This window comes from Anser brachyrhynchus (assembly GCF_964034855.1).
Source record: "Anser brachyrhynchus genome assembly, chromosome: 3".
NCBI lineage: Eukaryota > Metazoa > Chordata > Aves > Anseriformes > Anatidae > Anser > Anser brachyrhynchus.
In genome coordinates this window covers 92,024,673-92,040,640 of record NC_137696.1, presented here as the reverse complement: position 1 = coordinate 92,040,640, position 15,968 = coordinate 92,024,673, and the positions used below count along the sequence as shown (strand labels likewise).

The 15,968-nt window shown below is 36.6% G+C and overlaps 1 long non-coding RNA gene across 13 annotated transcripts in view; it reads left to right on the top strand.

Annotated features, from left to right (window-relative positions):
- Window positions 1-15,968, top strand: part of LOC308192418 — a 58,453-nt gene that overhangs the window by 36,396 nt on the left and 6,089 nt on the right. The window lies entirely within an intron of this gene.

Here is a 15,968-nt window from a genome sequence, read left to right as displayed (position 1 = left end):
CGTATATTCATTACAAATATGAAGCAATTACACATTGCTTTCTCTGCGTATCCTTACTCTATCAGGCCATCTTTTCTGAAATGAAAGTTTTGTATTTAGTAGTTTTGAATTCTGCTAAGCAGAAGCTTTTACTTTTAAATTTTCTTCACTTTTTTTTTTTTTTTATATGTATCAGCAACCTTTAAGGTCTCCTTTCTAACATCATTGCATAATTAAAATATGTAAGAAAATCTCCTTCTTACTTTCTATCTCCACAAAAAAAAAAAAAAAGTTTTCTCTAGAGTATTCTCTTTTAACTACCCTCTCAAATTTTATTTTTTCTTTACTCAAAGTAATTTTGCTTGCCAGAAATTAGTGATGATAGCATGTTGTACAACAAACTGTTCCAAACTCTGGGGGAAACCTCAGAAAAATAGTTTCCATGGTGTTGTCAGACCAGCATAACTGTTGCTTAGTGAGGAAAACAAAACTAGGGCTCAACAGCAGCAAAACAGGCAGGACTTGATGTTCTGGGCTTCAGACTGCCTGTTCAGTCACTCTGGCCAGCACGTGGGATCTTCCAGCCAGCCTGCTGATGTGCTGTGCCACAGCGTGGATGGGGTATTTTACCAAGGTGAATTTGCTCAAGATTCTCAGTCTGAAGGCCAAATCATTATGTTTCTCTTTTCTTTTCACTTGGACAGTTATAATGAATAAAGATGATGCTAGCATCTTTTATGAAGGGGTAGATCTACAGAACTCCCTCCTTCAAAGGGCACTGTTCTTCCCTTAGCTCACCACTCATGTGCAGGAGGATTTCATTGTTCCCTGAAAAGAAACAAAAACATCCTTGAGCCTTTTAGGCATTGCTCCAAAACTGCACAAATTCACCCTGAAGTTGGAGGCTGGCTACTGGCCATCCTGGAGCAAGAGTTCAGGGAGTCACAGTTGAAATCTGTGAATTGTGTTGCAACTTCTTAAAGCCAGAAATGCTATTTCTTCCTTCTGCTATCTGAAGGAAGAAGGTACAGAGAAAATCTCTCTATGGGGGGGGCAATCTGCAAGTGGGACAGGCTCAGGTATAGAATGATATAAGAACGTCTAGAACTTCCCCCAAGACATCCTGGCATTTCCCTCAGAAATGAAGTCAGCCCTCTCCCTCTCCCTCTCCCTCTCCCCCCCCTTTTTTTTTTTTTTTTTTTAAATTTCCTGAAGATAAGGGAGCCATGTGTTGCTCCTGTCTTGATCACAAGTAAGATCACAAGATTCAGGGGCCTTTCCTTCATTTGTATGGGACCATAGAATGCCTGAGAGCACTGAAAACACCTGGGAGCTTCGGAAGACCCAAAGCACTAGCCTGAGGAATGAAAGGCTCACCCCTGACACCATGGGTGTCCCCTGTCCCAAAGACTCACCCCTGACACCGTGGGCATCCCCTGTCCCCTTCCTGCTGTGGCTAACAGAAAAGCAAATGACTTCTACACCACAACTATGAGGCAGTGGATTTAAGGGACTGGGGATGGATAGCTCAGTCCTGTTATGTCACATGTTCCAGAGGGGATCAAAGTGCACATTTTAGTGGCTGCTTATAGACATAATTTCCTTTACCCATTTTATCACCCTCCCTAAGCCAAGTACCACCAGCAGTGCTGCCCAAGTGGCATGCAGCCCTGGCTCTCTCTGGGCTCTTTCCCATGTAGCTGTGGTTTCAGCTATTGCATTACACTGATTTATCAGTCCCTGTTAACTCCATCCCCTGTAGATACAGCCCTGCATTTCACTGTCAAGCTAGGAAAAAAAAAATCTTTAATGTGTTAAGCCAACTCCTGCCCACAAGTGCTCCATTAATTCCATCAAATCTATTTTTGTCTTATTTCTGCCATCAGTTCTGCCACATTTTGTGCCAGCTCAAACCAATAAGCTAAATTATTAAGCCTCAGAGCCTCACTCAGATAATATGGGCACTTTCTGAACAGCACAGGACAAAGGTTAACAGAAGAATGCAGCAGCGAAAAATGAAGTACAGAAGGGATGTAGCATAAAGATGTCACTAGTTTTCTAGCTAGTTGTGGCATTAATGCACTTACAGATTTTCCATGTCATTTACACCATCCTTTTCACAGTTAATTTTGTAATCTGAATCTGAGAACTGAGGCTCAGGGAGGAGAACTCTTCTGGAAAAGGAGAGGCTATTTTAACTATTTGAGAATGTAAGTAGAAATGGTGAGAGGGAAAGATGGGAAATTTTGTCTGGGAAAATGTGTTTCATTTGACTTTCACTGTGCTATAAAATGAGTGTAAATGAATTAGATTGTGGTAAGCAGCTTTAGTTTAGAATGATCTCAAAGCTCTTCACGAATGCAGGTGATTTTGTTTTAGAAGAAGCTTCATTTTCCACTGAAGTGGAAATGATTCTTGGGAGAGAAAATAAAGACTAGATCAGCTTAGTTTTATTCCTCCTAAATTGAGGAGTTAGGTTTCCAGATACCGTATCATACCATCAGCAGAGATTTTCAGATGTTGGTGTGTCTTTCCAGCTCATGATATCTAGGATAGGGACCCTAATCCCTTCTGCATAGTTCACCCTCTTCACCTTCAGGGAATTCCCCAAACAGGCAGCTACTTTATAAGCAAGCATCTTTGCAGCAGGTCTTGTTCCTTGGGCTGCTCTTCTGCCTTAACAAATGGCAGAAGTAGTGAGATAATGCTCTTCACACATTCCCTCCTGCCACTTGAACAAATAGTGCAGGTTGAAATGGAAGAATCATCAAATTTCCCATTTCAGAGTTCAAGACCCCAAAACTGTCACTACCTATCTTTGCCTGCTTTCTGGATATCTGCCACTTGTTTGAGATGGCATTGCAGTCACTGAAGACATATTATCAGTCCCTAAACCAAAGAGAGATATTAGGCACATCTATTTCATAAGAAGAATCACTGCTAAAGTGCAGATACATACAGATACAAGCAGATACAAGAAGCAGTCACGCTTTGGGACTTAAATTAGAAGAAATGTAACCTAAACAGAGCCTGCATTTTACACATGCATCAACAACTGTGAACTTCATTCATGTTAAATTCTGTTTCCTTCACTGGATTTCCTCATTAACTCGAGGTTTTTCTTTCCTGGGCATCAGGGCTGAATCACAATCTAGGACTGTTGAATCTGCAGGAGGATGCCTGACTGGTACCTGAACAGGACAGTTCTGATTGTCTGAATTTCCACTAGGTTAAACGTTATTCTTAAACTGGAACAAGTCATCTGAGATTAGCATGTTGCAGCATGGGTGGGGATAAGATAGTTCCTTAGGTTTGTTTATGTAATTGACTCTAACAGATTCTTAGTACAGGCTATTCACTCTCTTCCTAATCTTTCTTATTACTCTCATCTGCACTTTTAGAAAGAATATTTTGAGATAGGTTAACCTGAGGACAGTATCCCTATTGCAGCAGTTATATCTTGATTTATAAATGGGATTATGAACTTTCTCTTTTTTATTCTTCATACCAGCCTGTTGAAGCCTAATATTCCATTTGCTTTCTGATTTTCCTTCACCTTCCATCATCATTAGTTTGGCTTGTGTTTTTTATTATTGTTGTTTGATTGGTTAGTTTGTGTCTTAAACAGTTTCTAGTCCATGGCAATAAATTCCCTTGATCCTACTGAATTTCTTTATTAGTTCAATGTGAGGAATTTTGTCAAAAAGCAGTTACAAAATCTAAATAAATTATCATTTATTAATTTATTCTATCAATATTCTTCTTATAAAAAAATTTCCTGGCATTTTGAGAGCACTAGATGGGTAAGAAGACATAATCTTCCTTCTGGCATACTCATCCTCACTGAACCTTATGTTCATGAATCTTTAGAGGATGTATAATTATGGTTATAATTATCCCCATAACCAATTCACAAAGGAAAAATTCATGAGATTAGAATTTTTCTAATATGAATAAAGATATTTATCAGACTTTAACATTGTATTTGAATAAGAACAAATGCTTCTGAAAATATAGTTTCTCAGTAGCAAAAGCTTATGCATTGTGGAAACTTACTGCATTCAAAGGGTAAGCTTCCCCTTGCAATCATTCATGCAGCCATTAGAAAGGGAGGTCACATGGTATTATGCTGATCTTTTAAGAACAAGACACCCATGTAGGAGATCTCAATATTTCTGATGTTTTCAATTACAGCAATCTTGTTTGGCAGAAGAATACTTCTAACATTTTGGTAAGCTGTTCTTCAGGACCCCTCACTTACCACATAGGCCTCTCATTTTTCTTCATCTATTGGTAAATATGTCAAAGCACACTGTCGTACATCAAATGCCCTATAAAACAAGGAGTTTTTATGCTTTAGTGTTGATTTGGTACTAAAGTACTTTGACATATTTGTTCATTTAAACAAACAGCTTCATTAATGATTATAAGACATTGGTTTGAACAGTGTTAAAAATTAATAATAGACTGGGTTGTCTGATTAAATAAAAGTCAAACTTGTTAAGTAGGAAATTAAAATGTTAGATCACACTTCCTTCAGTTTCCCTCTAGAATCCTATATCACCTTTACAAGAGGTAATAATTGTCAATTGTCCTGATTTAGCTGGTCTGAATGTATCATCCCAATATGCACATCTCCATAGATTTCTGTTGCATGAGCATGTCATTATTGCTAATTCTAAGCAATAAGAAATTTTCTGCACATCATTTCCCTTCTTTTCAACTGGGATAAAAATACTTTCCTAAGCTCTGGAAAGGTCCTGGAGGACCCAGTACGAAACACAACCATTCAGAGCATAAGTGAACTTATCTTGCAATAGACATCAAGGCAGATAACATGCAATGCTTTAGAGAAGCACCTCTGTCTTCCCATTGAATGCGGAAAATAAATGGTACAACTACATGGCCCAGTACAGTGCTACACCGAGATACTTGCGTTTATTCTGTAGCCAAAAGCATGGTGGGCACACCACCCTCATGAACTAGCCCTGAAAAAGCACCACTGGGGCTAAAGGAGCACCTCTGCTTGACACTAGTATTTACGCACGTCTAGGGAACTTTATACGCAATATACTGCATTAAGTAGGTGTGCCATTACAGGCTAGGCAAATATCAGGTGGAGATGGAAAGTCCAGGCTCAAAAGCTGCTGGAAACATGGATCTATTTTGCTCTGGACACCATCCACAAAAATATCAGGGTCTCCCATAAAACCTGGGGGAGGGGGAGGGAGGGGGGGAAGGGGGGTATTCTAATGCTAGAAAGCCTGATGAGAACCTTCTGGCCTTAAAATTATTAAAAAGGGACACATGGAGAACATAAAGTGTCTCTGACTATTTAAAGATTTCGAGTTTTTAACTAATTATAAAGGATGTTTTTAAATCTTCATTTCTCATATTGTAAATAAATTCCTTTCCACTTGAATGTGTAGATTTTCTCTGTGTGTACAGAATACAATTTAAATCAACTTTCATTTTTTATTTTATCAGACTGCTGATCTGAATAAATATTTAATCTGAGACTTCCTGAATAAAAATAAATCTTCATGATGGAAGACCATTAGAAGAAAATCAAGTAAAGAACATTACTTCTAATAAGTTAAGACTGATATTTGTGTATTAAATATTGTTTTCATCATGGATATCTTGACAGGATTAAGTTAAAAAAAATATATAGGTGGAAGCTTCTCCAATCTGTTCCCATGTACCATTTTACTCCATTACCAGGTACTTGCCTCGTTTTCTCTCTAGTGCATAGGTTACATGTTCACTCAAGATGATACTGGATGCAGTCTAAATATGACTAATGCTTTTAACCAGATGGCTGTACAGATACCTCTTTTTCAATTATGTTTTTTTCCTCATTTTCTTCCTGGATCTCTTATCTATATTTATTTTTAGGTTTTAGCACCTTACATCCATCTGTAACTCTTAATTACTTGGAATTGTTCTTCAACATTTTCATTATGAAAGACTCCACAGAACAGGGAAATAATCAAACTGTTACAATTTATGATCAATTCCATACTCTAAACTCTTTCATATTCTATTTAAAATAATTCTTGTACCTTCTGCAACTAATGCTGTGTCCTGTGAGATTGTCCAGAGACATCTTCAGAAGACACAAAAGGTTTGCCTGTTCATTGAGCAAGATGTTTGTGAAGACTAAGTTCTGCATCTATCATATCCCCACTTTTAGATATGCGAATCTCATTATCAGATGACATATTTACAAGAAGTGAGATTGTTTCTATAGAGAAATACCAGATTTTTCTCTTTATAATGAAAATAAGTGTGAATGAACACTTGATTTTACAAGTACGTTTGGTGACTGCATTGACATATCCCTAATTTGGAACCATATTTTCCACTCAGAAATTTAAATTTATTTATGTGAATAATGCCATGGAAATTTATTTTATTTATTTTATTTTATTAAATTAAACATATTTCATGTAAAATGTCTGACTAAGGATGTCTATACATAAAGGTGTTGGTTCTAGTCTATGTATGGAACAAGAGTTACAGATAATTGCTGAAGTAATCTACAGTAGGAAGAATACATTTTAAAATGTGTAACCATTTTTTTCAGAAAAAAAAAAAGGCAGCTTTTATTGCAATTAACTATTTGCAGTCAAGTGGCCTGAACTGGGCAGAGATCTTACTGGTTTACATCATCTTCCTGGATATAGCAAGTGGGGAGTCACTACTTCATTGAGACCCCTTAGCTTATGTTTGAATTTTCTGTTCAGTGTCTTCTTCTATCAGCAGAATATTGGCACAAAATTTGCTCTCGTCACTTCCAAGCTGCCTGTATATCATCAATATACACCTATATTATTTTGCTTGGTGGTTCAAGCAATTTTCTTTGTGCTCTTTTGAATAATGTTGGAATTGTTTCTCCTTTGGAGGTGATATATCTTAAATATTTTCCTTAATTTGCTATTATAAAAAAAGGTACATTCTAAAAAGTCAAAAATTATCATGCTGATGTAAAAGCTGTTAAGTACGTTGAACATAGAATCATAGAATCATTGAGGCTGGAAAGCTTACATAAAGTTTTAAACTTATGAAAGACTTTATCAGAAGAGTTTCTTAGACAGAAAAAAATCTCATACAGAGATAAAGCTAATTAATATTGGCAATGGATTCACCATGAGGAAAAAACATTCTTCTCATATAGTCAAATAATTGATGCTTTTATACTGACTAAATCAGAAAAGCTGTTATCTTGACAAACAGTGCAGTTCTGTGGTCCAAATACCAGATTTTAAAACTAAATAAAAACAGATTTTGTTACAGGTGCTGGACAGTTTGTTCTCATTTTGCCTGTAATGTGATGCCTCTTTTGGCAAAGTGTCGTGCGCTCAGGTGGTGCCTCCAGAGGGCTGAGAGATGGCCACTGGTTCCAGGGAAGCAGAAGGGTTCTGAGAATGGGAGAGTCATGGCAAGAAGGCAGCTGCTAGAGCCCTTAGAATTAACATTGAAAGGAGCAGGGACTGACCCCTAACAAAGCCCCCACAGTGGCAGAGAGAAACATTTTAGGGATCGGAGGGAGCTGGCCAAAATCCAAATCAAATTAGAATCGAAAGCCACTGTGATTGTAGTAACCAAGCAGAGAAGCAAGAACTTGCCTGCAAGGATGTAATGGATAGAGACTTGTTTATATACATTTTTATTTCTATCCTGTCTGATTTAGCCATTCTAACTTTTGTGTCTTTAAAAGGTTAATTACATTGGCTTATATTTGAATAAAATCTGCATTTGAGATGAAAGAGTTTTCTGGTCTTCTGGTCTACAACCTAAAGCGAGGCTCATGACATCCACCCCAGAGCTTTACCTGGCTCTCCTCTCACACCATGGTGCACTCACATCTTTTGTTTAACAGTATGCAGGGTTTCAGAATTAAAGTGAAATTAAAGTTATCAGAATTGGTGGCAAATCAAGACTTCCATCTTGTGAAAATGGCAAGGTTTCAAAATTTGTTCAGTGTCAGACAAAATATTGATACTCTTTTACATGCAAATCAAATTTCATGGCATCCCATTCTCTTGTTATGTTTTGTCACTCCAAGCTAAACTACACATCTTAACATTTCCAGATACTTAGTTCTTTCTGAGCTCAACCAAAAGCTTTAGATTCATCTTCACCTAATTTACTCTGGAACTTGAGTAATGAATCCTGAAGGCTTGGTCTTCATACCTCCATTCTATTCTAACTCTGTTTATGAAACTGTTTATGAAATGTCCTAGTGGAATGCTGAAATATTTCATCCTCTGCTTTTGAGTTCGGGGATTGTATTTTGGTTTTTAATTTTGGAAAATCCCCAATCAACTCTACTTTTCATTTATAAAAATACCAGGCTTAATTTGAGGAAGAAGTTTTTATGGCATTCCCATGGAAGAAAACTCTCAAGTTATTTAATAGTCACTATATTTTTTATGTTGGCACTATAAGGCTCTATGGTTGGCACTGATCTATTTCTTCCTCCACTGGCCGCTTTCCCCATTTGGACTTAGTCCCAGATCATCCTTGGGAAAGAAACTTGGGAAAACACTACAAACATCCTAAGAATGTGGTTTATACTTACAAGATTATTTTTTTTTAATTTTTATTTTTTTCCAATTGACTGAAATTGTATTGTCTTTGTACAGTATTAAGTTATAAGTATGGAATGGAAACCTTATATTTCAATACTGCACTATTATTTTGAGTACCCTTTTTGTGGCTAGAGCCTTAATTCAATTCCTAGAATAAATGCTATTTTCAGACTCTGACTCCCTGCTTCCCTGTTGGTGCTCTCTACTTATCTCCTCCTTCACAGCATTTCCTTTCTCTCATGCTGGCTTCGTATGATCTCTTACATTTACCACAAATACCATTCCTGAGAGGCAGGCAGGGTCATCCACAAAGCTTCTTAGTTCTGTGGGAAAGGCACAAATAATCTAGGGCCACCAGGATTTGTAATTTGTTTATTTATTTGCAGGCGGAGAGCCTAATTCTTTAGTCTGAATTAATTCAAGGTATGTTAGGGGTAATACTCATTTTGGCTGAGTAGCTGAGATAATTTATTTTTTGTGTTTCTCCAGTTTAAAATGGGGTTAAATACTTGAGAGCTGTGTCTGAGATGTTAAACAGCTTCCTTATCTAAGTGCAAGGGAATATTTTTGGCATCCATTCTTTTTGCTTTTTGTTTGTTTGCTTGTTTTTTATAAAATTGGAATTTATAAAAAGGAGTACCTAGAAAATTCTTAGAGAAAATCTTTTTCTGTTTACTTTCATTCTGCCTTTATTTTTATAATTCAATATTGAAATTGTGTAATAGCCTGTCTTTACTTTTAGTATGCTGTTTTACTTCTATACTAATTTTCTTGTTTCTGTAATTATGGTGAGATCCTGGCATGTGGAAACCTATTTCTAGTTGACAATTTGATGATAAAAAACACCTTTTTATTGTGTGTGCATACTGTTTTCTTCAAACACTAATAATTTCTATGAGTCTACATGAATTGTGTTCCTGTTTAGTTCTGACTAAAAGGTAAATGAGAACACACTAAAGAACATCCCATTTCCCCATTCATGCATACTTATATGTATATATCTATATGTGTGCGTATGTGTACACACACAGACACGTATGTATATACCCGTTCTAAGCCCAAGCAGAGGATATAATAACTGCTATGTAGCCATGTGAGAATAACCTGAAGCATTAAGCAGTATATATTTTTACACTGACATTATGTTGAATAGTCATAGTATTTACGACATTTTCCATTTTAGGTGTTTAGAACTCTGTAATCACTATCCAATTACACTATTATTTTTGCTTAAAACATTCTGAATTTTATGTTGTCCACAATAATTCTGCTTAGAACTGGGGAAATGCAGACATATAATTAAAAAGCATTTTGCCTTATTTGTTTATTTCAATGTGTTAACAATTTGACTTTAGATTACGTTATCTTCTGCTTTCTCAATATAAAGTTATGTTAGATGTTAATTTATTGTGTGTAAAACTACTTTCTTGGAACTTTTGTTATCAAATCACACAGTAGAATAATGTATTTTCAATCTTCCAATAGAGAAGAAATAGTATATTTCAGAAGACAAAGGTCTGGAAATAACTTTAATGCATAAAGGGCCTTTCAGTGGACAGGTACTTCAATAAAAATAATATTAGTAATGTGACAGGCATGCAATAACTGGCTTCTTTGCCTAGCCTGATTTGAACACCCATAGGTTACCACTGAAACACACAGGATATGAGGTTCAATTTGAATATGTAACCTAGTGCCTTGTTCTAGATTTGTGATGTTATGGTTTTTGAAACCCTAACCCTGGTTGTTTAAAACCCATCCTGTAATACACACCCAGTAAACAATATCTCTGCCTCAATCTACTTATTTTTATTTTGAAGAAGGTGACAGATATGGAGATATAGAAGGAAAACTAAAAAAACAAACAAACAAACAAACAAAAACCAATAAAGCAAATGTGCAATGAGAGAGGAAATAGCAAACAAGTGGTCACACTACCCAGATGGTTTATTCTGCTTTGATAGCAATTCCTAACTGCATACATCCAATTTAAATGCAGAATAACTACCAGCAGTGACTATGTTTTGTAATGCTAGCTAAGAACTGTTTTCACAGTTTTACAAAGTAGTCTCCTTCATATTTCTTATTTCAAAGGAATAGATCTATTGCCTCACAAACAAGATTTCTGTTCTATTTCTAATCTAGTGCTAAGAAGTTTAATATACTTAATCTTCACTTGATTTATTCATCTGCTTGATTGTTTAAACAGTGATCGCACATGTAGGTGTCTCTGGGATGTGCCTTCTCTTGTATTTTCTATAAACTTGCCATCCTTTGTGCTGAATACTTATCAGAAGAAGTCATCTTAGTTAGCACTCTATTCAATTATAGGACTGTTGTGTTTCACCTTTCCTATTTGTGTAACATGATTTCATCCAGAATGTTATTTGGCTTGTCCATTATTATGCAAAATAGTATTTCCAAATAACTTTCTTTCTTATCTATAATTTGCTTTCTCATAGCTCTTTCTGACTGCTTCAGAATTTTCTTATTTGAATTCCCATGGTCAGACTCTCTTTTCAGCATGAGTACAGGACAACTTGGACAATATATCAAAGTATTTTGAAGCTGCTGGCATTGCTGATACTAGTTTTCTTTCCTCCAAGCTCAGCTTTCTCCTACCTCCCCTTTTGCCCATCACTTTAACAATCTCCTTTCCTTTGAACATCTTGCAGAGCAAGCATCCTTAAAGTAATATGGAACATTGTATTTCTCTAATGCTACTTCTCTTATCCTATTTCTTATCCTGTTTCTTCAGTCTGGAAGACATCCAATAATACAGCTCTGCCTCTAGCAGCGCAGTTGTCATGATAATTAAAGAGTAGCAAAGTTACTTTTTAGCTCTTTGCACTTAAATGAGGAGATCTTTCTTAAACTTCTTTGTAGGTTTTTGAAATATGAGGAGATCTTTCTTAAACTTCTTTGTAGGTTTTTGAAATACAAGGAAGCTTTTCTAGGTTCTGGAATTCATAATACAAAGGGACAGACCCCACAGGTCTCTGTGCCACAAGCAAGTTGCCTCATCTAGGGACACAACAATGCTAATTGCTAGGCATAAATCTCCGTACTTCAAGGGCTATCATCTTAGAAGTTCTTGGGCTCCCAGACCTTCTGATAGCTGTAAATAGAGGTTTTGGTATTACCTCTAAAATCCAGTCCTTAGAAGGGTAATTCTTAGGAGCACAAATGAAAATATGTGCATATGGGTGCTGTAACTGAAATAGCAAGAGTATGAACAACTTTGTGGCTGTCTTCAATGGTAATTTAAACTGATTCAATCAAATGCCTCCACTGATGAATTGCTAATATCGATCTGACAAATGACAGACTCTTGAATATCTCCGTAGCATAGGTTAACCATGCCAGGGTCCATTCCCAGCAGGTAAGTTGGAAGTGGCCACCCCATTTAGGAGGCTGAGAGAATTAAACAGAGTGGGCACAGGCAAGAAAAGCCAGCTGGCCCGGGGATTCATGAATGGACCATGGGACGAGTTAGTTCCTGGTACAGATATCACCATTTTGTCCACTGGGTGCTTGGCTATGCATTGAGCAAATTGCAGAATTGCAGGTGGACAAAAACCTTTCTGCACCAGGGAGGAGGAATGGGGCAGGAGGTGGGAGTCTGACAGCCTCATCAAATGTGATTTATTTATTTCACGCCAGAAGTGAAAATACACAGTCTGAAATAGTGTGAGGGAACTGTGCTTGAAGCCCAGGGCCTATGCAAAGTTGGCAGCCATATACAGTTAGAAAATTGTGTCTGCATGTGTAGAGAGTGGATTTTATAGAGAGTATCTGTATTTGGGCCATAAGCACTGGAACCTCAGGGACAAAACTCCATGAAGGCTCTGCAGACCTTTGTAGTGCTACCCAGAGAGGGAGCTCTTGCATTAAGTGCCAGCTGGTAATAGGCCTTGAGCTGAAAATTTTCTTGCACCATAAGATTTTTGCTGTGCTTATGAAAATAAATAAATAAATAAATAAATGGACCACTGTAAACAGAGATTTAATCATTTCCCCCTGGTAACAGATAAGGATATAGCAAAGACAGGTAACAAGGTGTGTCATGTTGGCTAACTCTACAAGCCAATAGGGGAAGTGATATCATTGTAGGCATTATACCTTTTACATTGTTATTTCACTTTCATAACACTTGTATCTGTGCGGAACAGGATTTGCTTTTACTTTAGTGCTATAAACTTTATGTTCATAATCCTCCATTGACTTTCACTCCCTGTTTCCTTCTATGATCTTGGCAATATGTGTAAAATACTACTGATCTGTCTGGATTTCTTTAGATCACTTTATTATTTCCTATACAGAAATAAGAAGCATAACGGAAAACAGCTGTGTGTCATTCAGGAAAGATAAGATGAAATTGGTGGGGCTATGAATCAGCATAGTGGTAATCAGCAGTGAAACATGGTTAGGTGGATTAAAACAGAAAGGATTTTGGTCAGATGCCTTCTGGAAGGCTTGCAAAAGACTTCACTGAGGCGGCCCTTGAAGTACAGCCACAGATCCTGAAGAGAGGTGAATGCAAGTCTACATTTCTAGTAAATTCTTATTACTGAGACTACGATTTTCCAATTTTATGTTGGAGGACATATATAAATAATAAGGCTGTTATCACTACATAGGCACTTACACAGGAAAAACAAACATAATAGAATAACAGCTATATGGGTTTGTGCACCATGTTGAGTTGATAACTGAGTTATTAGAAATGGGACAACATTTAGTGGCACAAAACAGAAAGCTAAGGATTGAGGAGTAGTTTCTAGAGCTTTTGTAGTGAGTTAGGAGCTTGCCTAGTTGGAAAAGCAGACAGGAAAAAAAATAATCTGGTAATGATCCTGTGATAGACTGATGTGATGCAGCCATATAAAAAGAAAACATCCTCAGGGACAGGGAAGTACTAAATGGTACTCCAGCAAGAGTTTACCTGGAATGTAATGTAAAATTATAGCCAGTCATGCAAATTAATTAAGCATGATGAAAGGAAGAGAAAGACTTTAAGATAATTAGGTGAAAGAAAGGTTATCTTCTGAGAGAAACTTGGCTTTCACAGTCTAACAAAAAGGAGGTCTATAATGTTGCATGCCAGTACACCAGAGAAAAGCTATTTGAACTAATGGCCACAGCTGGCACAGGAACAAATGGGTATAAACTGGCCATTAATAAATTCATCCTGAAAAGAAGGTTTCTAAGCATCAGAGCAACAATGTTTTGGAACAGCTTTCCTAATTGCAGCAAAAAATTGATTACATGATTACAACCAAGAGTAAATGATGTGATTGACCAAAATAGCAGAACTCTGATGCTTTCTTATGGCCTGTATTACTAGAAGAAAAGCTTACACATGGTTTTGGGCAATAGAAGTAAAGATCCTATACACCTAGATATGTTTCTGAATTCAGTGCACACTGATAATATATTCGTTGTTGCTGATTTTTTTTTTTCTTGCCACACTTAATTCTGATTTTTGTATCTGTTATTTGTAAACAAGAGTTTGTGCACTTGTACATTGTTTTTCTACTTTTTAGGTACTTAGTCATTAAATGTGTTTTAATTCTTTTAATAATATATATAAATACCATTTTATTATTCCAGCTCTACATTAGACTTCTGCAAGATATTGGTAATCTCCTGGTTGTATTGTTACATTTCAATTTGGCATGATGATGTGTAATGTCCATTCTCTTCTCCTCTTAGGTTTTTATACGTTGCTATAGTTACCAGCCATTTCTTCTCTCATGTTATTTATGTAGGCTAAATTCCTAATGACCCTAAATGTGTTATCATATACATCTTGTTGTTCCTATTTTGTGGAAAGGCAAGGCACTCAGCTTGATATATGAGGAAGACTTCCAAAGAAATGAATATAGCTCATCTGCATGACAACCTTGACCCACAGTCTGCACTGCCATATTTTTGAAATCCACATTAATAATAACCCAGCAAGGTGTTGCAAATGCTGTAAAAGAATCTATCTTGATATTTAGTATTTAATCTATTAAAACATTTGGCTCTCTTCACACACAGTTAGGGGACCAATTAAAAGTCTAGAAAAACTATACAAAGTTCCTCATGTAATTAGATGTTTCAGGGCATGCTATTAAGGGCCATCTGTTCTCCTGGTTGACTAAGACTGAGAAACGAGATGTTTGCTTTTGCACTTGGGGTTCCGTCTGTCTTGAGTCTGTATTTGATTAGTGCTTTAAGGGGGTGAGGGCTGGATTTATTTATAATGGTCTTGATTTGCATTGTCTGGTAAATATGCTTTATTGGGTAGGATGTTGAACTGTTTAGCATGTTAGATGGTCTATATTGTTTCAGCACAAATAACTCTCTAAAACATTTTTCTGTGAGAATCTCCCTCATTTTTCTCTTGATTACTTTCCTCTATCACCTGTTTTTTTGTTTGTTTGGTTGTTTTTTTCTACTAATGATGCAATTTTTCCATGGAGTACATGGTTACAACTAGAGCGAAACCACTGACATTTCATGCATTTTGAATTTAGCTAGTAAAATCAAGCAGAACTGAACATAAAAACAAAACATATGCTGTAAAGTTACAAGAATGGGCTTACTGTCCCTTCTGTAACATCTGTGCAGTCCCACTGATGCTAATGTAGAATATGTCAGACAGTAACACAGTGTGGAGGTACCCAAAATAACTTTTAATTTAGGTATTTCTGCTATTCTGCTAGCCTAGGCACGTCAATACCTTTAAGCGAAGAGCTCAGTCCCTTTGTATCAGTGCAGATTGTTCTCTACATTTCTCCTAAAGCACCTCTAAATCCTACCAGAACAATGAGACGTAGCAGTACTTCCATTTAACATTTCTAACAACTAATTGTTTCAGCTAGATTCTTGCACTAGCAAGACATACTTAAAACCTGCACCTGGCTCTTAAGATTACTTTCAAATATAAGTTCGTGCAAATGAGATCAAAGGTCTCATATGCTCTGCCTATAGAAAAATATTCACAAATCTGTGCTGAGCCACCTGGCCATTCTGCTTTGGTTAGAGTATTGTGTTTCATTATATCTACTGGGCTTTAATGTTTCATCTACTATATGTACAGCAGCAGGTACAGTTATAGCACTATTCAGACAACACATTTGTTTATTCAGTCACCAAAGTGATATATTATATGAAGAATTAAAACTGAAAAATGAATTTACAATAGAGTCTGTTGCTGCATACTTGTCACTGCTCTAGCGTCACCCTTAGATATGCTATCCCTACCGCTTGCCCAGGTTGGAAGGCTTCCTGTCAGTTTTAGGAATGGTTGTCAAAATCCATAAGCAATTTAAAAACAGTATTTAAACGTAATTGTAGGCCCTTAGGGTAGGATCATTTCAACAAAATTTAGAGAAAGTTAGC